The 22,467-nt window shown below is 50.6% G+C and overlaps 1 protein-coding gene across 7 annotated transcripts in view; it reads left to right on the top strand.

Moving 5' to 3' along the window:
- KLHDC3 (kelch domain containing 3) overlaps positions 1-22,467 on the top strand; it is a 697,617-nt gene that overhangs the window by 6,474 nt on the left and 668,676 nt on the right. For all 7 annotated transcript variants that reach the window (XM_069608908.1, XM_069608907.1, XM_069608906.1 and 4 more), the window contains exon 2: positions 9,978-10,094. The gene's annotated coding sequence lies outside the window, so the exon portion shown is untranslated. The remainder of the gene's footprint in view (positions 1-9,977; positions 10,095-22,467) is intronic.

Here is a 22,467-nt window from a genome sequence, read left to right as displayed (position 1 = left end):
GATAGTGTCGGTCATGGTAGGTGCAGTCCAGCTGAAGCTTGGTATATGTCGAGCCAGTCCCTTTGCACGATCAGTGATGGCACAATCATCCACATATCAGGCTTGTGCCTCTAGAAGGCTGATCTGGATGACACGCAACCAGTCATGTGTTTGTGTCTTGATTCCCTTTTTAAGGGGCTGCCAGAGGTCCTGGGTATCCCCCCTCCTTGTGAAGCTGTGACTAACGGCTCCTGGTCATCAGTTATTCATGCCTAAAGCAAGCCAAGCATATTGCTAGTGCTATACATCTTGAGGCCTAGTTTACTGTGCCTTTTGGTATGATAAACCCAAACAGCCAGGATATTTTATTGAGTCTGGAAACAACGTTTGGAGTTGACAATTCTGAGTCGTTGCACAAATGAGAATTACACTTGGTTTATTTATAATGTATTTTATTATTTCCTAAAAGCATATACATTTAAACGGCAAGCGGCATGAATGGCGAAAATAACATAACAAGCCATCACTCCTAACAGTAAAACTATCACATACGGGATGGACATATTAAGTAAGAACAATAAAAAAGTAATTTTAGTTTAAATGCATGGAAAACACATTTGTTCCCTTGTACTCCATGACTAGTCTAAAACGCAACCTTTGTAAGAGCCATTGTACTCCAGTTGGAAAGAAAAACAAACCGCATGACTATAAATGGCTTCCTCTGCTATGAGCTCCAGTCTACTGCGTTGTCTTCCTACCCCCTGCCATCCCGACCCTAATTCCGCTTCTACCTGCTGAACGGGCCTTGGGGGGGGGGGGGGGGGGGGAGAGAGAGAGAGAGACTCTCTCTCTGACACACTCTCTCTCTCTCTTTGCCTGGCAAATACATATTTAAGTTGCTAACAAAAATGGCAGCCAGTGAGTTGGAACATCTTAATGTCAGTTCTCAATAGTCACATTTTCCCCTCTTTATCAGAGTTAAGATCTTTTGTAAATTTTTATGTTGAAGTCTCACTTCATGTGGTCTGGGAAGGCTTGTTACATAGGGGAGGTTAGAATTTCAGCTCTTGCACACAGTGCTTCTAGGAGACTTCTATACATTCCGTTTCTGTAACTTACCCTTCTTACCCTTCGCGCTGTACCTGGGGGGGAGGGAAATCCTTTAGAAATGTATTAAATCGCACTGCCAAAACCCAATGTCTGCGGTGTGAGAAAGGCCTCTAAAGCAGGAACTGCCTATTGCAGCCTTCTGTTCTGTTCAGGAAGCAGCTTATATGCCATCCCTGTTTTGTTTAGCAAGTGCAGATAGAATTCTTAAAGGTTGGAAACCGATGCCATATCATTTTGAATTCAGTTACTGCCGAAGTTAATAAATGAGCATGTTCGCTCTACAGAAAACCCACGTGAAGCTATCCATTGTGAGCACAGAGCTTGGCTAATTCAACGTGGGCCTGCAATGTTCTGATGGCAACTTGTTAACACCCTGTAACATGCCCGTATGCACATTCTGCAGTCTGTTACAGCTGTCCTAAACCCATTGCTTTGACTTGATGAACTCATTACGGATGAGGTCATAACCACAAGGGCAGTTATGTCACTCACCTCATGGCAGGTGTAATAGACCAGGAAGTGTGCAATAAAAAAAACATTTTGAGAAGGGTAAACACGAGTTTTGTGCTGTAGCTCCTAGAAACCCATATTAACACTTTAGAAGCTATATTTTGTATGCAAGCTGCCTATATTGCTGGCAAAAATAAAGCATTAACTTTTTGAGCTATTGATTCAAAGGTAAAAACTGTCTATACAATTATGTAAATGTTTTGCAGTATGTGTACATAGGTGCCTAGAATTGTGTGTTGGGGTTGAGGAAAACGTAAATGAATACATCTATTTAATAAGATCTTAAACAAACAAGTAAAAACTCTAGGAGTATACCTGGATGCCAATCTTACCATGACCAAACACATATCTTCACTCTCCTCATCAACAGCATGCACATCTAAATGAATTACCTTTAATCCACCAGTTACTTACACCCACAAACTGCATTACCTTGGCTAGGGCCCTAATTCTATCCAAGTTGTATTATTGTAATGCTCTACTATTGGGGACATCAAATTCCAACTTCTGCAAAATAAAGCTCTACGGGCAGCCCTAGGAATTAAAAAATCTGACTACATCTCCAACATTGGGAGGGAGACCCACTGGATACCCATGAAGGCCAGAATCATTTTCAAAACATTGTGTCATATACAAATTCCTTGCAAAAAAAGCCCCCATCTTCATGAATAACGCCATCAAGAAAAAAGATTCCATCAGAACACTTAGATCCAACAATAGTTTGCTACTTGTGGTTATTCGCTACAAAAGCACTAGAGCAGGGTGTAGTAGCTTCCAAGTTATGCCCCCCCCCCCCCCAAACACTGGAACTCCCTCCCATTAAACATGAAAAATGAGGAATTCTTCTCTGGCTTCAGAAAATTACTAAACTTGGCTATTTAACCAATTTTAGAAAACTGACACAAAAACCAACTTCAGTCAGTCCCCCCCTCCCCCCCTCAAGGCTGGTCGGCATTCTAGGTCTAGTAATACGCCCACCTAATTGGAGGCTCTAGCTAAATCCTGTAAACAATTATGATTCCTGTATTGTCTCATCCCATGTATGTTAAAAATCTTTGTCAATGTTTATTCTGTAACAATGTATGTAAGTGAATTTTCCAAATCAATGCTGAGCTTGTCTGCAACTACGCCGTCATACCCCAGGGTCTGGGCGCATAAAAATAAAGGTAATAACTAAAATAAATAAGAAGCATTAGGATTAATTGCTACTGCTGGTCATGGTCTCAAAATATAAAGGCAGAGTTTTGGAGAATCTGTTTCTAATCGGCGTCCAGCACAAAGTGTCCCCTGATTTCCTGATCCAATGAACTATGGTCTGTGATCTTAAGCATATGATTGCACCTGTAGATCGTCCAAAGTTTAAACTGGTGGTCTTTAAGGTAGACCAATATGCATTCCTTTGTTACCTACCGTGATGTGCAGGTTAAGATCTTCCCGTGCATACGTGTGACGTGTGCTCACACTTTGGCTTGGAGGTAAAATGTGGTACAATTTCAGTTAATTTAGATTTTCCATACATACGTCACAGAAGGTCACAAGTCTATTAAAGACAGAGACAAAGGATTATGCTTTCTCTCAACTTTACTATTCGAGCAGCAACATCAAAACAATAACTGTAACCTAGAAATGCGAAAAAACTACAATCTTCCGGTAGATATGGTCTTGGGCACTTCGCCCTCAATTTATTTCTGGCGTCTTTTGCCAATGGGGTTGAGAGTCATCTCTTTATGTATGCTGCTATCTTAGTTGGCGGTTCCCATTCAGAGGAACAAGGATGTATCAGGGCGTCTAGTTCAAAGCCGTCCCGGCTTCTTCCTCCTTGTCTTGCACTTTCTTTTTGTTAGAAGTTCTATTACTTTCCTCTCCTTCTGAGGATCTAATCTCAACTTCTTCCTCTGATGATTGACTCCACCAATCGTCTTAATCCTATCCCTCTGAACTGTCGGAGGTTGCATCTCGCCTTTTGCGCTCTTTATGCTTTCGGCTTACTGACTTTCTCTTGCCCTTTACTTTTAGTGGTGAGCCCAGTGGGTGCCCTGGCCTTTTTGGCCTTGCAGGCTTTCTTTCTTCCCCCTTTTTCTGTTCCTTGGCTACTTGTCCCTCTAAGTTCCTCCATACCCTTCGAGAACTTTAGCCAGTCCTCCAAGATTGCCAGCTGCTGTGAGCTGTGCCCCAGACTCTGACTCGGAGCTTAGTGCAATATTTGACCCATGCCGGGTTGCATTCTTTTTTGGCTCACTTGGGCTCTTTCCTCTTCACTGGAGCTGTACATCGCAGGACTTAACTGTGGACAAATGTGCCACTGTTTGACAAGCCGACAGGTTATCATGGGCCTGCCCCCGTCCAAAATATGTATTGTAGGGAAGATTAATTTCAGATGGAGCTCTTGAGGCTGTCTTTTAAAATGAGTTGCTTTCTCTGGCCACTAGGTGGCGGCGTTCCTCTGATCCACTTTATAGACACTGCCTTTATCCCTCACATGTGCTCCATGCTGTGCCTCCAAGGGACAGTACTGCGATTGCTGTCAAACAAACAGCAAAGTAAACAGGACGCTCCGGTTTATCCAAGCTTCTGTCTTTCTGGGGTTTCGCACTATGCAACGCTCACGGAAGTGATATTAAGGGGCCCCGTAACTCGCACTTCCGTGACTGCAGGGCCCCTTTAATGACCATATAGTGTTGTGGTCGCCGGAGCATTCCGCTCTTATTTATAGATGCACCTTCACTGAACCTTGCGGATATCTTCCGCCACGTTCGCCTAACACTGCGCGCGATGTTTGCTTGCATTAAAAACAGTCTAAAACTACTTTCCAAATACATACTTCAATTCGATACCACAGTAAAATCGGTGAAGTAATGTCAAAGGTACTTAACTGGCTGCCTGATAAGCAAAGAAGGAGGATTACATCCAATGGTGGACAGGATTTATAAGGATGGACAGAGACAGTGGTTTAAGGTCACATGTTGGAAAGACCAATAACATTACAAACTACACAAGACTCTAAACATATGGGGATAGTAGTCATTTCACATTTGTATGTTACGGTTATTGTTTTGATGCTGCTGCTCAAATAGTAAAGTTGAGAGAAAGCATAAACCAAGCCTCTGTGTTTTGAAGTAGATTAATTCAAATAAAGGTGGATTCAGCAATATCTCAGGCTCTCTTAACTCAGGATTATCGGGCAATGTTCGCTTGAGGTGTGCCAAAAAGCAGTGATGATAAATAGTATTTTAGTTCCAGATTTCTGCATACTAATGGGATGGCAGTCTCCTCCTCTTCTGTGTTCGATGTGCAGCCTTAAATGGCCAATCAATGTATTCTTTAAAAAAACGTAATCTCCAATGAAACTGTCTGCTCCAGAGGTCCAAGGATTACAAAGGAAATGGGTGACATGTTCGGCTTGAATCAGGCTTTGCAAACTCTGCATCACTTCCACGTTATGCACTTGTGCCGGAGTGTCATGCGACGCCTTGGATATTGACGTCTATGGCCCCGTTGGAGTTGCGACCGCACTTCCTGATTTCCAGCACGCCTTCAACTACGTACATGCAGCAGTCTAGTTCTTTTACGTCGTACGTACGTAGTACTATTTAGGCACTCCTCCTCTTGACATCTGCGTGTTGCAACCTTTCGGTCAACTGAGTTTTTCCTTTAGCTGCGGTTGTTGCGCTATGCTTTGTTACCGGTCTCTTCCGGTTTTCCTTCCTTGTTACCTTTCTCTCCCTCTCTGCCCGTACTCGCTCCTGTTTATGCTACTTTCCAGTGCGTGGACCTCGATACGGGTTTCTTTCCTAGCGCCCTCGCCGCATCTTACTTTCATTTTCTGTCCTGCTGCCTATGCTTTGGGTTTTCGTGGTTGTCCAAACTCCAATTCATCTATTTCGGATTCCTGTGCCCACATTGGGACGAATACGTTCTTCCACTTGAATCCTGCATCTTCCAGTCCAGCTCCCCTCTTTCTGAGGGTTTTTTTGCCACGTTTCGCTTTTTCCCCTAACTCGTCGCTCCCGGGAGGGGGGTCCTCAGGGAAGTGCTCTCTTGTAGCCTTCACTGTGGCTTCCTCTCGTGTGAGACTCAACCTTCAAAACAAAAAGGAGAAGGACTACAGATCCCATCGGTCTTTGAGTCCAGTGGAATAGGACACGATTTCCTCAGGTGAGGAGGAGGAGGAGGAGGGAAAGTGGGACATATTCTTTGTTTTCGTCTTGAGGGGGCTTTATCTCCTGGCACGTTCCCATGCGAGCCTTTGTGGTTGGTGGGCCATCTATAAAGTCACAGTAAAACACTGCTTGGACAGAGTTTTAGAGAGTCGATCTTGCCAAGACACAACTGGTGTGACGCTGACCCCCAAGTTCCTGGCAAGTAGTAGAACTTTGAAAACACCACACATATGGCATTGGCTATGAACGTTGATTTGTTCCTAACTAAGGTGCAAATAAAATGTTGTTCAATTGAGAACAGTCCTCAAAGCCAAGATGTCTGCAAGGTTCAGCTCTGAAAGGGAAATCGATCGGCTTCATGGTGCTGGATGCAGTGATCACTCATGATTCAGTTTTTAGCACAGCAGGGCAACGAAATTCCATGTATCACCAGCAGCCAACTGGTCGGGGAGAATGTCACTTTTCTAATAAATGTGTTGAACTCCTCCAGCGCCTTTTGAGCGCAGTGAAAGCTGAATTTATGCCTTTTAGTTAGGAATTGTCAGTTAAGATGAGAATAGCACCTTCCGTTGTCTTCTGACAAGCCAGGAGGGAGACTATCTGCTAAACCACTTTGAGTGTGCTTCAAGACAAAACACCTCACTGCTGCCCACTTTTATGCAAATGTTCTACAAAAATGCCAAATACAGGCTCAGTTTTGCAAAATGTGATTGCATAGGTTGATTAAGAATAAACCCACACCCCTATTTGGGAATAAAACTGACCCCAACTTGCTTGAGACTTTTTAAGGCTAATATCCTGACCTCCTGAAAGAGGTTGAAGATTGGCTCTAACGCTGGGATTCTCAGGAAATCTCATGGTTAGGGCGAATTAGCGCGGTTAAGATGACTCTCCTTCCGAAGCTTCTATATACCTTCCATGCCTCACCAGCGCTGATTCCTGAGTGCGAGCTCCTCGCACTGCAGAGGGCGGTGGGCCAATTTGCATGGCAGAGGAGGAAACAGTCTCTCGCAAACTCCTCACAAGAGGGAAGGGACTGGGCAATTTCGGGCTCCCCTTGATCCCACGATACTATAGAGCGACCCAGACTGCTGCAATGCTGAACTGGGGAGACATTGAACAAGCCGCAGCCCCCTTCCCACTGGGTAATCTTCTGTTCCTCTCAAAGGACACCTGCACGCAACGGGACATGATCCTACCTACCACCTTAACAACGCTTTGGAATTGGGATATAGCCTGTACAAAGAGGGGGATTAAATCGGGACTGGGCCCACTATCACCTATCACTCAAAATACACAAAATACAGCGTTCACACCAGGCCTCCAGACAGGCTCGTTCCAACTCTGGAAGTCAGAGGGGCCCCTGAGATTGTGGATCTATTGGTAGATCGACAACCACTAACCTTTGTAGAATGTAAGGAAAAATGTAAACTTCCAGAAGCCGAACTCCACCACTGGCTGACCAACACGAGCACTCGGCAGGCAGCCTCCAGAGCCTGTACTGGAATTGTACTTAAAAATTTAGAGGGACAACAGACTCATAAAATGGCTGCTTGCTACAGGCTCCTAGAAAATGCTTCGGCGGAGGAGAAATTCTCTTACATGAGATCATGGGAGAGGGAGCTGGGGTTGGAGATCCCTGGGTAATCCTGAGAGAGGATATGGGACAGAGCCTAGAAAAGTTCTCGGTGCACCACAGTAGAAGGATCCCTTAAACTGTGTTTCCAATGGCATCTATCCCCAAGTCGTTTGCATGCAATGACTCCTGCTTACCCTGATACATGTTGGCATGGATGCGGCGAGCAAGGTGACCTCGGCCACATGTGGTGGCATTGCCCAGTCATACAATAATTTTGGCTAGAAATACGATCCAAAATCAAAGACCTAACTAACGTCCTGCTCCCCATGGACCCACAAGTTCTGCTACTGGGGGATGTCCCGGCTGACGGGTCGTTACCGATGACTGGTCAGAGAGCAGATCTGACCTCCCAACTACACTCAGCAGCGCCAATCACGCGAACTCGCTTTTGGGAAACAGTGGAGGGGCCGCACATAGCTTACTGGTGGGTGAAAGTTTGGGAACTGTTGGATGGAGAAATTAACAGCTACGGTAGAAGGGAAGTTGCCTAGGTTCACACGAACATGGTGGCCATTCTTGGACTATGTGTCGGATAGAGAGCAGATGTTGTTTCAACAATAATGGCTGGAACACCTTATGAACCCTTGATAACTGGCATTGTGTTAATTAATGCTCGTCCCTTTTTTTTTTTTTTTGGCCTTCTCGTTTCTTTTCTCTGCCTCACACCTCCTATTAAAGCCACTCCCCTAAACCCCCTGAATTCACAACCTGCACCTATTGATTAAGCAGCTATCTTAAGCAAACGTAGATTCAAAGTGCGATTGCCACAATGGCCGTTTTCAGTAAGCAAAAACCTGAGCACCAGCAATGCATCATTGTTGACATATATAACTTTTTGGGTACAGAGGACCCCTCATGCTCTATCCCAGATTAAAAGCAAAAAGGACTGGATGGGTTTATGCCAAACCAAAAAAGGATTTCCTTCAAGCGCTTTGTGCCCGACTTTTCTTATTTGGTGCAAATCCATATAGCGGTTTGGACTCTGCATTTGACCAAACATTTGGGAAAATGAACGGATCCGTCAAAAATACACCTTTTTGACTCTTTATATCCTTTGAACTGTAACACGGATTTGCACTAAATTGTTCAGTGTTGAGGGGTGTGTGCCTCAAATTATGCTTGTCAAATGCTGTGCTGATCCGACCTATGGCCTGAAAGTTATGAGGCTTAGAATTGTTTCATTTCGTGTGGATGTATTGCGGTTGGGTGGCGAGTGACTTGCGTTTCTGGATGGCTAGTAGCCTGCAACTTGAATGTCTGCCCCCTGGCCTGAGGTATACATGGATGTTTAAATGAATCGCTAATGTCTTGGTTCACCCTCCTTTACTGTGAGGCATTTATAAGGTTTGCCCTGCGTCCCCTCCAGCGTGAGGCTTAAATATATCCATGGCGTAGTGTTTTAAGTATGCCAGTAGTGTACCAATGAGCTATTTGCATGTCCTTTTATGCTCCCCTCTCCCTCCGCTACTGGACTTTGAAATACCACTCTCCAGCAATCGTGGCTATTTGAATGCTTGGGTCCCCTCTTTCTCCTTCCTTCCAGACTGTACATAGTTTCATGAAATCCTTTTGCGTGTCTATCTGCCCGTGTTGGATTTCTTATGCAGACCTGGGCCCAGCTGGACTGTATCATGGCTTTAATCCTTGAGGTGTGGCCTGCAGAATTCTGTACAGTGCTATTAGACGAGGCCCTACAGATGTAAATCCACACCATTGATGTGTCCAGGGGTTCTCGCACAACTCTCTAAGAGACCTAGAAGTGTCCCTCTCCACCCTGCACCCCAGGGAGCCCCTGACCACCTTGCATGCTCCCCCTTTATGGACCTCTTCCTCGGATCACCCCCTTCCGCTTGTACATCTGTATCTTATCACCTTTATTTCCTGTCTGTAAGTATTTGAATAGTCTGAGTTCTTTGTGAACGATATATGCGACCAAAACTGTAGTTACCAAAAACGCCCAAAGTGACTCCTTTGGTCATGTACTGCTCTGCTCGTTTCCTTTGTATATTCGGGGTGTGAAGTGCCATGTCCCAACTCCCTGGACAGAGCTGTGGCTTGAAGTGCCTTCGCCCATTCCTGTTTCCTGTTTACAGTCCCTTCTCTTGTTCAGTGCTTCTCATCTCTGCAGGCCTCTCGGTCCCTATTTCGGTCAGCATGTGCCACTGTGGGAATGCAGCATGTGCCCAGCCAAGCCAGGCTTGGCTGGGTCTTCCCCACGCTTGTGTGCGCGTGTGTGCGTAAGATGCCTTCCTACAGTGCGCAGGCCATTAGTGCTGAGGCTTGATGGGCTGCAAGCTCCTGGGCATCCCGGGAATTACAATGAACAGTATGCTGTTGGTTCTAAGTATATCCCGCACTGATGCCAAACGCAGTGGGCACGCCCAGCCATGTCCCTCTCTGGGCAGCACGCTAGGAATAGTTGGCATTTCCCGAGACTGTTCTTCGCCTGGGTGCATCGTGGTGTGGTGTACAGCTGTTTGCTCCTGCCTGCTGTGTCTTTGGAATAGCTAGTCTGAGTCTTCCACTGGGATCTGATCTGCTCTGACCTGGCTGTCCTGTTACTGTGGCCTTTATTCTAGGTGCCTTCTCTTGGGCCTGGCTGAGGTCGGTGGCAGACCCGCCATTCTTCGGCAGCGGACGGCATCGTGTTGCTGCCACTGGTCCCTGGTGTGATTTCCACAGTACCCCAATCCCAGGTGAGTTAATCAAAGTGTGACACCTAGTACTTCCTAGGTTTCCGCACTGCCTTTAAACCTGAACATTCTGTAAAGTTGTTTTGGAATCACTTTAACACATCCAGTGTGTGTGTGTTCCTCAATATAAATGAGCAAGAGGGAACATTGCTTGTGCATTGATTTTTAAGGTTGGTGGCATGTATAAGCTGTACATTGCGTAAATGCATAATGTGTGTGCATGTGTATATTGCCTCTTTTAACACCTATGTGTCTTAATTGACAGTGCCTACTTGCACATTTTGTGTAACTTATTTTATTACACCCATGGTCAACCCCAGGCAGTCATTTCCGTTACTGTGTGTTTGAGGAAGAGTTTTGCACACATCTATTATAAAGGTAAACATGGCCCCAACCACGATATGGGCCAAATCACTCGCTGGGGTAGCAATGGCAGAGCAGATTTGGCTTCACTCTGTGGTGGGCAGAAGGCGGATTGCCCTCGATGGGGTAGCAATGGCAGAACAGCTTTGGCTTCATTCAGGGGAATGTAGAAGGCTGATGCTACGCTGTGGGGTAGCAATGCAAGATCAGCTTTGGCTTCACTCCGGGGAAGGCAGACGGCTGATGGTACGCTATGGGGTAGCAATGGCAGAGCAACATTGGCTCCACTCGGGGGAAGGCAGAAGGCGGATTGCCCTCGATGGGGTAGCAATGGCAGAGCAGCGTTAGCTCCCGTCAGGGGAATGTAGAAGGCTGATGCTACTCTATGGGGTAGCAATGACAGAGCAGCATTGGCGTCACTCAGGGGAAGGCAAAAGGCTGATGGCATGCTATGGGGTAGCAATGGCAGAGCAGCTTTGGCTTCACTCAGGGGACTGTAGAAGGCTGATGGCACGCTATGGGGTAGCAATGGCAGAGCAGCTTTGGCTTCATTCAGGGGAATGTAGAAGGCTGATGGTACTCTACTGGGTAGCAATGGCAGAGCAGGATTGGCTTCACTCGGAGGGGGTGGGGAGAGGGTAGAAGGCTGATGGCATACTATAGGGTAGCAATGGCAGAGCAGCTTTGGCTTCATTCAGGGGAATGCAGAAGGCGGATTGCCCTCGATGGGGTAGCAATGGCAGAGCAGCTTTGGCTTCACTCAGGGGGAGGCAGAAGGCTGATGGTACGCTATGGGGTAGCAATGGCAGAGCAGCGTTGGCTCCACTCAGGGGAATGCAGAAGGCGGATTGCCCTCAATGGGGTAGCAATGGCAGAGCAGTGTTAGCTCCCCTCAGGGTAATGTAGAAGGCTAATGCTACTCTATGGGGTAGCAATAACAGAGCAGCATTGGCGTCACTCAGGGGAAGGCAGAATGCTGATGGCACACTATGGGGTAGCAATGGCAGAGCACGTTGGCTTCACTCAGGGGATTGTAGAAGGCTGATGGCACTCTATGGGGTAGCAATGGCAGAGCAGCATTGGCTTCATTCAGGGGAATGTAGAAGGTTGATGGCACGCTATGGGGTAGCAATGGCAGAGCAGCGTTGGCTCCACTCAGGGGAATGCAGAAGGCGGCTTGCCCTCGATGGGGTAGCGATGGCAAAGCAGCGTTGGCTTCACTCAGGGGAAGGCAGAAGGCTGATGGTACGCTATGGGGTACCAATGGCAGAGCAGCGTTGGCTCCACTCAGGGGAATGCAGAAGGCGATTGCCCTCAATGGGGTAGCAATGGCAGAGCAGTGTTGGCTCCCCTCAGGGTAATGTAGAAGGCTGATGCTACTCTATGGGGTAGCAATGACAGAGCAGCATTGGCGTCACTCAGGGGAAGGCAAAAGGCTGATGGCACGCTATGGGGTAGCAATGGCCGAGCAAGTTGGCTTCACTCCGGGGAATGTAGAAGGCTGATGGCACTTTATGGGGTAGCAATGGCAGAGCAGGATAAGCATCAATCAGGGGAAGGCAGAAGGCTAATGGCATGCTACGGGGTAGCAATGGCCGAGCACGTTGGCTTCACTCGGGGGAAGGCCGAAGGCTAATGGCATTCTATGGGGAAGCAATGGCAGAGCAGCTTTGGCTGCCCTCTGTGGAGGGCAGAAGGCACATTGCCCTCTATGGGGTAGCAATGGCAGAGCAGCATTGGATTCACTCAGGGGAAGGCAGAAGGCTGATGGCACGCTATGGGGTAGCAATGGCCGAGCACATTGGCTTCACTCAGGGGAAGGCCGAAGGCTGATGGCACTCTATGGGGAAGCAATGGCAGAACAGCGTTGGCATCACGAAGGGGAAGTCGGAAGGCTGATGGCACTCTATGGGGTAGCAATGGCAGAGCAGCATTGGCATCACTCGGGGGAAGGCAGAAGGCTGGTGGCATGCTATGGGGTAGCAATGGCCGAGCACGTTGGCTTCACTCAGGGGAAGGCCGGAGGCTAATGGCACTCTATGGGGAAGCAATGGCAGAGCAGCATTGGATTCACTCAGGAGAAGGCTGATGGCATGCTATGGGGTAGCAATAGCAGAGAAGCGTTGACATTACTCGGGGGAGGTACGGGGGAATGCAGAAAGCTGATGGCACTCTACGGGATAGCAGTGGCGGAGCAGCATTGTCTTCACTGAGGGGAAGCCAGAAGACTGATGGCATCTACGGGGTAGCAATTGTAGAGCACGTTGGTTTCACTCAGGGGAAGGCAGAAGACTGATGGCATCTACGGGGTAGCAATTGTAGAGCACGTTGGTTTCACTCAGGGGAAGGCAGAAGACCGATGGCATCTACGGGGTAGCAATTGTAGAGCACGTTGGTTTCACTCGGGGGAAGGCAGAAGACTGATGGCATCTACGGGGTAGCAATTGTAGAGCACGTTGGTTTCACTCGGGGGAAGGCAGAAGACTGATGGCATCTACGGTGTAGCAATGGTAGAGCACGTCGGCTTCACTCAGTTCAAAAGTTAAACTGTGTCCATAGATCACAATGGAACATATCCCACAAGTAGGCTGCAGTTCTAAGGTAAAACCCAGATATACCACACAGGTGCAGCCAAAGAAACCACCCACCCTAGGTAACGCCCAAGGGAACTGCTTTGAACCGCTCTAGCTTCACGTTTGAGACCAAGTCCTCCTGACAATGATGGAAGCAAGGCAGGAGTCCGAACCAATGCAAGTCACTTGTACTATGCAGTGGAAGGGGCTGTAACTCCTCACTACTTGGGACCCCTGATGATTCAAAGTAATAAATCAGGGCCCGGGGGACAAGTATTCGCTGTACCAGTCACTGTGGATTAGGCACAGGCGGCGGGAATGCGGGTCTGAGTAAGGGATCTGCTACCCAGGGGCTTGAAACCTCGACCAGCGACAGCCCAGACCAATGACCAGAAAAATACTCCCTATTCCCAGGAGGATATTTCGCCAGCCAGAAGCAGTAGCATTGGAGATGTAAGGAATACAGAGGAATCCAACCAATGGGATCCAATGAGCCTGAGGGATAAAAGGGTGGAGCAAATGAGGCCCACCATTCATCCAGGTCAAGAAGACTCCCACCTCGAAGGCGCTTGGCCTCAGATGATTCTGCAGAGAGTCAGCAAAACAAAGGCCCAGAAATGGTCCAGAGGTGCGATAGACATTCCTTCCAGCAAGGAGGCGTGGTGGGAGGACGAGGAAGAACCCCGGGGGAATAGACATTCATTCCTGCAAGGAGGCCTGGTGGGAGGACGAGGAAGAACCCCGGGGGAATAGACATTCATTCCAGCAAGGAGGCGTGATGAGAGGACGAGGAAGAACCCCGGCGGATAGACATTCATTCCAGCAAGGAGGCGTGGTGGGAGGATGAGGAAGAACCCCGGGGGAATAGACATTCATTCCTGCAAGGAGGCGTGGTGGGAGGACGAGGAAGAACCCCGGCGGATAGACATTCATTCCAGCAAGGAGGCGTGGTGGGAGGACGAGGAAGAACCCCGGGGGAATAGACATTCATTCCAGCAAGGAGACGTGGTGGGAGGATGAAGAAGAACCCCCGGGATAAACATTCATTCCAGCAAGGTGGTGTGGTGGGAGGACGAGGAAGTACCCCCGGGATAGACATTCATTCCAGCAAGGAGGCGTGGTTGGAGGACAAGGAAGAACCCCAGGGGATAGACATTCATTCCAGCAAGGAGACGTGGTGGGAGCATGAGGAAGAACCCCCGGGATAGACATTCATTTCAGCAAGGAGGTGTGGTTGGAGGACGAGGAAGAACCCCAGGGGATAGACATTCATTCCAGCAAGGTGGCGTGGTTGGAGGACGAGGAAGAACCCCAGGGGATAGACATTCATTCCAGCAAGGAGACGTGGTGGGAGCATGAGGAAGAACCCTCGGGATAGAAATTCATTTCAGCAAGGAGGCGTGGTGGGAGGACGAGGAAGAACCCCGGCGGATAGACATTCATTCCAGCAAGGAGGCGTGGTGGGAGGACGAGGAAGAACCCCGGGGGATAGACATTCATTCCAGCAAGGAGACGTGGTGGGAGGATGAGGAAGAACCCCCGGGATAAACATTCATTCCAGCAAGGTGGCGTGGTGGGAGGACGAGGAAGAACCCCCGGGATAGACATTCATTCCAGCAAGGAGGCGTGGTTGGAGGACGAGGAAGAACCCCAGGGGATAGACATTCATTCCAGCAAGGAGACGTGGTGGGAGCATGAGGAAGAACCCCCGGGATAGACATTCATTCCAGCAAGGTGTCATAATGGGAGGGCGAGGAAGAACCCCGGGGGATAGAGATTAATTCCAGCAAGGAGGCGTGATGGGAGGACGATGAAGATCCCTGGGCAATAGACATTCATTCCAGCAAGGAGGCGTGGTGGGAGGATGAGGAAGAACCCCAGGGGATAGACATTCATTTCAGCAAGGAGGCGTGGTGGGAGGATGAGGAAGAACCCCAGGGGATAGACATTCATTTCAGCAAGGAGGCGTGGTGGGAGAACGAGGAAGAACCCCAGGGGATAGACATTCATTTCAGCAAGGAGGCGTGGTGGGAGAACGAGGAAGAACCCCAGGGGATATACATTCATTCCAGCAAGGTGTCATAATGGGAGGGCGAGGAAGAACCCCGGGGGATAGAGATTAATTCCAGCAAGGAGGCGTGGTGGGAGGATGAGGAAGAACCCCAGGGGATAGACATTCATTTCAGCAAGGAGACGTGGTGGGAGGATGAGGAAGAACCCCAGGGGATAGACATTAATTCCAGCAAGGAGGCGTGGTGGGAGGATGAGGAAGGACCCCAGGGGATATACATTCATTCCAGCAAGGAGGCGTGGTGGGAGGACGAGGAAGGACCCCAGGGGATAAACATTAATTCCAGCAAGGAGGCGTGGCGGGAGGACAAGGAAGAACCCTGTATGGGTTTTGTGGTAGATCAGATATAGGAGCTTGGCAAGGCATTGTATTTCAGCATGTTTCAGCTTTTTTTTTTTTTTTTTTTTTTACAACTTTATTTATTTCGGTTACAGCATGACCGGTAGATTAACCATGGTGGTGCAACTCCCAACATTAGCGACATGCATGCAATTTGTTTCTCCCTCCACCCCCCTCGGCGGACCCCATTGCGACTTTCCCTATGTCCGTGGAGTTCTAGTGGTCTGGGGATCCGTCTGGGCTGCGAGGTCCCAGGAAGTTTGTTACCAGGCGCGGTTGAAAAGTCAATGCTGGGAATCTGCTGTGCAAGTCCAACACTGGCGCCCAGCAATCGGTGAAGCGGTGGAGGGACCCTTCTTTCACTGCTGTGACTTTCTCAGCCACTAGTATTTCCCAGACCTTTATCCACCAGAGGGGCAATATGGGGCCCTCTTGCGTTTTCCACTTGCGGGCCACTGTGATCTTGGCTGTTAATAATAGAGTATGCCGTTGAGTCGGAGCTCAATGTCAATGGACAGAGTGCTTGAAGGGTGGTTATGAGCGGGGTATCTAGGTTGATGCTCAGTGCCTCCGATTTGGAGTAATTCACCTGAAATCCCACTACTTGTTCAAATGCCTTCAGGTCTTTTAGGATGGTGGGTAATGAAGCCTGACAGTTGATTATGGAGATCATTACATCATCTGCATACAGTGAGATCTTGAACTGTTCTCCGTTTATCTTCAGCCCAGTGATTTCATCGTTGAATCGTGTCCTTTGGGCGAATGGTTCCATTTACCAGGGCAAAGATCAGCGGCGAGAGTGGGCAGCCCTGCCTTGTTCCGCATGAGAGCGGGTTCGAGGTGGAGGTCTTTTGGTTGAGTCTCAGTGATGTTTTCAGGGCTATGTAATTGGCCTGCACCATCCTTGTGGGGCCAAACCGGAATGCCTCTAAAGTGAGCCGCATGAAGTTCCAGTCTACCTTGTCGAAGGCTTTGGTGGCATCTAAGGTCAGGACTGCTAGGTCTCGTTGGTCTCGGGACTCCACTTCGATGAGGTTAAGTGCTTGGCGGATATTGTCCAGTGTTTCTGCCTTTGATGAATCCCTCCTGGTCTCGGTCTATGATGGATGGAAGGACGCGGGCCAGCCTGTTGGCCAATACGTTTAAGTAGGCGTTTGCGTCCACATTAAGAAGCGATATCGGTCTGTACAATGAGCATTCTTTTGGGTCCTTGCCTGGTTTCGGGAGCATGATTGTCGTGGACTCCTGCATAGATGGGGCTATAGATCCTGTGTCTCCGAAGGAGTTGAAAAGCTCGGTCAGTGGGTTCCGAAGCAAGGGGCGAAAGAGTTTATAGAACTTGGGCGGAAAGCCGTCCGGGCCAGGGGCCCTGGGTTTCAAGGCCTTGAGTGTTTCCTACACCTCGTCAGTGGTAATTGGGGCCTCTAAGGCGGTTCTGTCTGCTTCCGAGAGCTGTGGTAGCCGAGCCTCCGCTACGAATTGTTCCTGGAGAGCTTGCTGGCAGGGGGCTGAGGTCAGGGTGTTAGCCAGATGAGCTGCTGATATTTGTAGTTTAGCTTCTTCCCCATACCGGGTTCTGCCCTCCGGGTCCTTCAGAGCGATGATGTGGTTTCGTCTGTGGGTTCTGGCTAGTTTGCTCACCAGGTGTCTGTTGGCCTTATTGCCATTTAAATAATAGCTCTGTTTTGTCCCGATCAGGGACTGTGCTGTTTCCTCTGCATAGTGGGCCTCCAGTTTTGTGCGGGCTAATCTCACCCGTTTTGGCCGCCTTACGTAACCATTTCTTCAGGATCGAGTCTGCCTCCACCATTTCCTTCTCCAGCTGACCCCTCCATAGCGCTCACCTCCTCCTGTATGCAGCGGCTTGGGCTATTAGTTCCCCTCCGATTACGGCTTTCATGGCCTCCCATCTCGTAGCTGTTGAAGTGAGGTCAGGGGGGGTTTTCCTTAAAGTAGTTCTTAATTGCTTTGGATATGGCGTCACGGACCGCCATGTCATGTAGCATCGGTTCATATGAGGCCCATCGGCGTCTTTCAGGGGGGTCTGGGTCGAAAATCATTGCGGTGAGGAGGATCGGGGAGTGGTCAGATAGAGCCCTTGTGCCGATTTCAACTTTGTCTGTGAACTGCAGGAGCTGTGGGCTAGCTAGGATCACGTGGATTCGGGTTGAGGAGCGGTGGACATGGGAGAAGAATGAGTAATTTGCTGTGTCCGGATGGAGGACCCTCCAGGTGTCCACCACCCCTAGGGTTCTGAACAGGTGGCAAAAGCTCAGCGCAATCTTGAAGTCCCTGGGTGATGGCGGGCCTGTTCTGTCCAACAAGGAGTTGGGTACCCCGTTGAAATCCCCGCCCAGGACCACTTGGCCCTCGAGGAAGGGAAGGAGACATGACTCCAGATCGGTGAAGGTCTCTTGACCATTATTTGGTGCATAGACCGCGATCAGCGTATGGAGTTGGCCATACAGGTCCACTTTAACCGCCACAAATCTGCCATCTGGGCTCCACAGGGTCCATTTCTACTTAAAGGGTGTGCCTTTCACCAGCAAGATTGCTGTGCCTCCTTTTTTGCTAGCTCCTGAGGCCAGGTACTGGGTCGGGAAAGCCCGGGACCGCAGCCTAGAGAAATCTTCTGCTAGAAGATGTTTCCTGGAGGAACGCTACCGATGCATGGAGGTCTTGTAAGCGGCAGAGGGTGGACTTGCGTTTTGCGGAGGAGTTCAGGCCCCATACATTCAGCGAGACATAGCGTAGCTTGGTGTGTGGAGGGGGGAGGTTTGCTGGTCGCCTTCAGTGGTTAGGCGGGCGGTGGGTTGGGGTTGATTGATAGCTGATGGGAGTTCACCAGTGGAGGGTAGTAGATGCGAGTCAGCTGCTACCGGGTTTTAACATTAACCCAACCCGGGCCAAACGCGGCCCAATAACCATGTGGGCCAGGAGGGAGCCCAGCCCAACAAAAAAGTAAAAATACAAAATCAACCAAACTGGGCCCAAGGGGCCTCGTGCCAGAGTGACTTTCCATCCACTCGGCTGGGGCATTGCGTGGGACGCCTGGGAGCCGAGAGTATAGTTTCCGGCATGGAGAACGGCTGTTGATTATTAGTCTTGTGTGGCAGGGAGCTTCCCTCCCTTCAGGACTTTCCTCCAGTGACTGCGCTGTGAACTTGGGGTTGAGCTGTGCGGTTTGTCCGTCGGGGAGGTGGTCAGGTCTTCTTCAGGAGTCGGGGCTCACCCCCCATGATGCCACAGGCTTCCTCGAGGGCCTGGATCACCCTTGCCTGACCCTCGAATGTGAACTGGAGCGAGGCCGGGGTAGAGCCAACGATATTTTATCTTCCGCTCCTGCAAGAAGGTTGTTAGTGGTCATAGGGCTCTCCGACGCTGGACGGTTGAGGCAGCCAGGTCTTGGTAAAGTTCTATAGTGACCCCCTGGTATGTAAGGTCCCCCTGCGAGCGGCTGGCCATCATGATTTCTTGCTTCGTGCTGAAGAAGTGAACTCTGGTGATCACCTCGGGGGCAGCAGAGGTCGGGGTGTTCCTGTGGCCTCGCAGTCTGTGGGTGCGATCCAGGAGGAGCAGTGATTTATCACAGTCTGGGAGGAGGGTTTGAAAGAGGTCCCCGATGTGGCCAGGGAGAGCTTGGTCCATTATTGCAGCGGGGACGGGGACCCCCCTGATGCGGATCTTATTCCTGTGGGCCCTGTTTTCCAAGTCTTCCTGTTTGCGGTGAATGCTTTCAGCATTGTCTTCCAGGGTGTGGAGTTTCCGTTGCAGTTCCGCGATCTAGGCTGAGTGCTCGATGACTTGATCTTGTGTCCCCCACCCTGTGTTCCACCTCCTCCACGCGGCCGTCCAGGCCCTCTATCTTGGTTGTGACTTCAGTCATACAGTTGCGGAACTGTTTTGATATCCGGTAGGAGGGCCTAAATATCGTCTTTCATGGCCCATAGCCCTTGGGGTCTTGTGGGGCATGGGGGTCGAGTAGGAGGGGGGGCCGGTTGTTTAGATTTGTTGTTCAACTGCAGCAGGTTGGCTATGTCTGCCGACTTTGGGGCCTTCTGCTTGGACATTTCGGCGTTTGAGTAGTTGGCTGGTCGTGTGGGTTTGGTTCCTCTTACCGTGGATGGAGTAATGGCCATGCCACTTGTCGCTTGAGTGGTTTGTCGAAAGTGGGGGGCGGGGTGGGCCCAGGTAGTGGCGCAGATTAGGCTGGTTCAGGGTGGGAGGGTGTGCCAGGGCCTGGGGCCTCACTTCGGTTGGTAGTGGTTGGGTGTAATGGCGGGAGTTACCCCTCAAGTGTACCTCAGATCTGGTGAGTGTGGCCGGTGTTTCGGGCAGGGGGTCCTCGCCTCAAGACCTCCTGGTGTTGCTGGCGGTGCGTAGGTTGGGCCTGCAGATGCGGGGGGCGGGCGAGGGTCCTCCGTGAAGCAGTGGGGCCCCGGAGATCAGCTCCAGACGTCAAGGCAGAGAGTCAGTGCGGGGTCCCCACAATCTTCTTCCGGACACGGGCTGGCTCCCTAGCATCCCCGGCAGCAGGATGGTAGTTGGTGTTGGTGTGGCGTACGGCGGCTGAGCAGGGCCCCGGGCCCCCTGGTCTCGGACAGGGCCCCCGCCGTTTTCACTCGGTCGCGGCCGAGTGGTTAGTGGGGCAATGGAGCCCTCTATCTGGCAAGCTGGTGGAGAGGGGGCTCCTGCGCCAGCGCTGGGTGAGGAAGGTGCAGGGCACCCACGCGGGTCCCCCCCGGACGCGGGGTCCCTGCAGCCCTCCGGGGCTCCCCTACGTCTTGTAGGTGGTGGTGGGGTGATGGGGCCCTCAGCCTGGAAGCTGGTGGAGAAAGCGAGGGCCCCCAGCTGTCGCCGCAGGCCCGTGGATGCTCTGCCAAGGTCCCGGTGGAGTGAGGGGCCGGGCACCCACGGTTCTCCAGGGCTCCCCATCTTTGTTCGCAGCTCTGGTGGCACCAGGACAGGAGCGCTGGGTAGGGAAAGGGGGGGAGCAGGGCCGCCACGCGGGTCCCCCCTGGTCGCGGGGTTCCTGCAGCCCTCCGGAGCCTCTCTGTGCCGCTTGCAGCTCACGTAGGTGATGGTGATGTGGGGGGGCGGCTATGGGGCCTTCAGCCCAGAAATTAGTGAAAGGGGAGGGCCCCCAGCTGCCGCCGAAGGTCCATGATTGCTCCCCCAGGGGGGTCCAGGTCGTCTCGGTGGCACCAGGGGAGAGCCGTTCTGACAAGTGCTGGGTGAGGGGGAGCCATGCCCCTGTAGCTCACCGGGCTCCTCCTCAATGTATGCGGCTCCGGTGGCACCCGCGTGGATCCGCTCCGGCCAGTGTTGGACAGAGGGGGAGCAGGGCCACCCCCTCGGCGCGAGGCCCCTACAGCTCACTGGGGCCCCCCCTTGTTGCTCGCGGGACTCCGTCGGAGGGGGGGGCTGCGGCCAACCCCCAGGTGTCATCGCAGCCGGGGGAGCACCGCTGCAGTCCTGGTCTGCGGGGTGGGGGGAGCCTGGGGTGCTGGGGAGTCTCTGAAGAGTCAGAGCAGAGAAACGTCTCTGAGGTGGTCTTCGGCCCCCCGGCTCCGCGTCCCTCACACTGCCGCCATCTTGAACGCCAGGCCCGGGTCCAGAGAAAGCCCCAATGGTTGGGTGAACTGGGGCTTCCCAGCTCCGATTTTCATGCCGAGATGGGCTACAGGCTCCTGAGGCGTTCCGCTGCAGAGCTGGCCATCTCCATGCCGGTGGTATGGCTAAAAACTGGGCATTTTGTGGCCGTAAGCCAGGCGTCCCACGGAGCTCTTAGAGAGGCATCTGCATCGTCGGTGCCTCAAGCCACGCCCCCAGCATGTTTCAGCTGTATTGAAGTAAAGCAAATACCCTACCACTACGATGAAAGCTACCTATGCTGAAAAAAAATAAAAGGGTGCTCTTCAAGACAACCTATGCAAAATTAAAGCTTGTCCTCTGTCCAAAACATTTGCTACCATGACGGCTGACCCTACCACTAATGAAGGAAACACAACTTGGACTTGGGAAGTGTATTTTTACTACCCATCCCTTCTTGGCGTGTTCTAGTTGGTGCGTGACCCCCTTCCCAAATATCTGTTGAATTGTTCCTCTTGGGTTTTAGGACTTGACCTGCACATACAGTTCCAAACAAGTTCCTTGGTTTTCATTTTCAAAGCAAAAATGGAACTTGTGTGCTCCTCAACGAAGGCTTGTGTAGCGAAACTGGTACTCTTGGGTTTCAGGCCTTGGCACTCTTGCACAGTTCAAATCAAATTCGTTGGGTTTCAATACAAAACAAAATGTGGAACTTCTGTACCCCTCAACAGTGTGCCATATCTGGAAAAAGTGTATTCCTCAAACTGGAGAGTTGGGTTATCTCTTTCAAGCTTGCAACTGATCTCTCTGGTTCCCTCATCCAGGACGTTCCAGAGGCTTTCAAGTAACAAATCCTCTTGCTCCAGTTTGGACCTTTGGCCTCTCCTGATAGTTTTTCGGGTTTTTCCGCCATCGGTGAAGGGCTTTGGCTTTCAGCCATGATGGGGCTCCTGATTTTCTGCTGCTTACCGCCCTCTTGCGAGGTTGTTTTCAGGTGCACCTCTATGATCGTTTTATTGGTTTCAGCTTCACCCCTTTTGGGTGTTCTCTGGTTTCTGGTAACCTCTCAGAGGCTATAGGTTTCAGCTTCACCCCCTTTGGGTGTTTTGATTATTCTTTGTTTCTCGTACCTCCACGGTGGACCTTGGACATTTAGTCTGATTTGTTTAACGTTGTCGCTCCTTTTTGAAGTGCTTCAGAGCTTACCCCCACCCTGCTTGGCGTGAACTGTGACCCTGCTTGTCTGCAGTGGTGTTCTTCGGGGGAGGCAGCAACACTAGTAGCCGTAGAACTGTGATTCTCGGGTGGCCGGTCTCTTCTTTTCAGGTCTCTGTCTGGGGTGCTGTGGTTTCGGACTTCCATTGTACAGATCGGTGACGTGGTCTCTCCTCCTCACGTCCTCGCAACTTTCATTTGGGTCTACTAATGCAGTCAAAAT

Source organism: Ambystoma mexicanum, chromosome 4q, assembly GCF_040938575.1.
Source record: "Ambystoma mexicanum isolate Mex_15411 chromosome 4q, UKY_AmexF1_1, whole genome shotgun sequence".
NCBI classification, from domain to species: domain Eukaryota; kingdom Metazoa; phylum Chordata; class Amphibia; order Caudata; family Ambystomatidae; genus Ambystoma; species Ambystoma mexicanum.
This window is presented reverse-complemented; position numbering and strand designations above follow the sequence as displayed.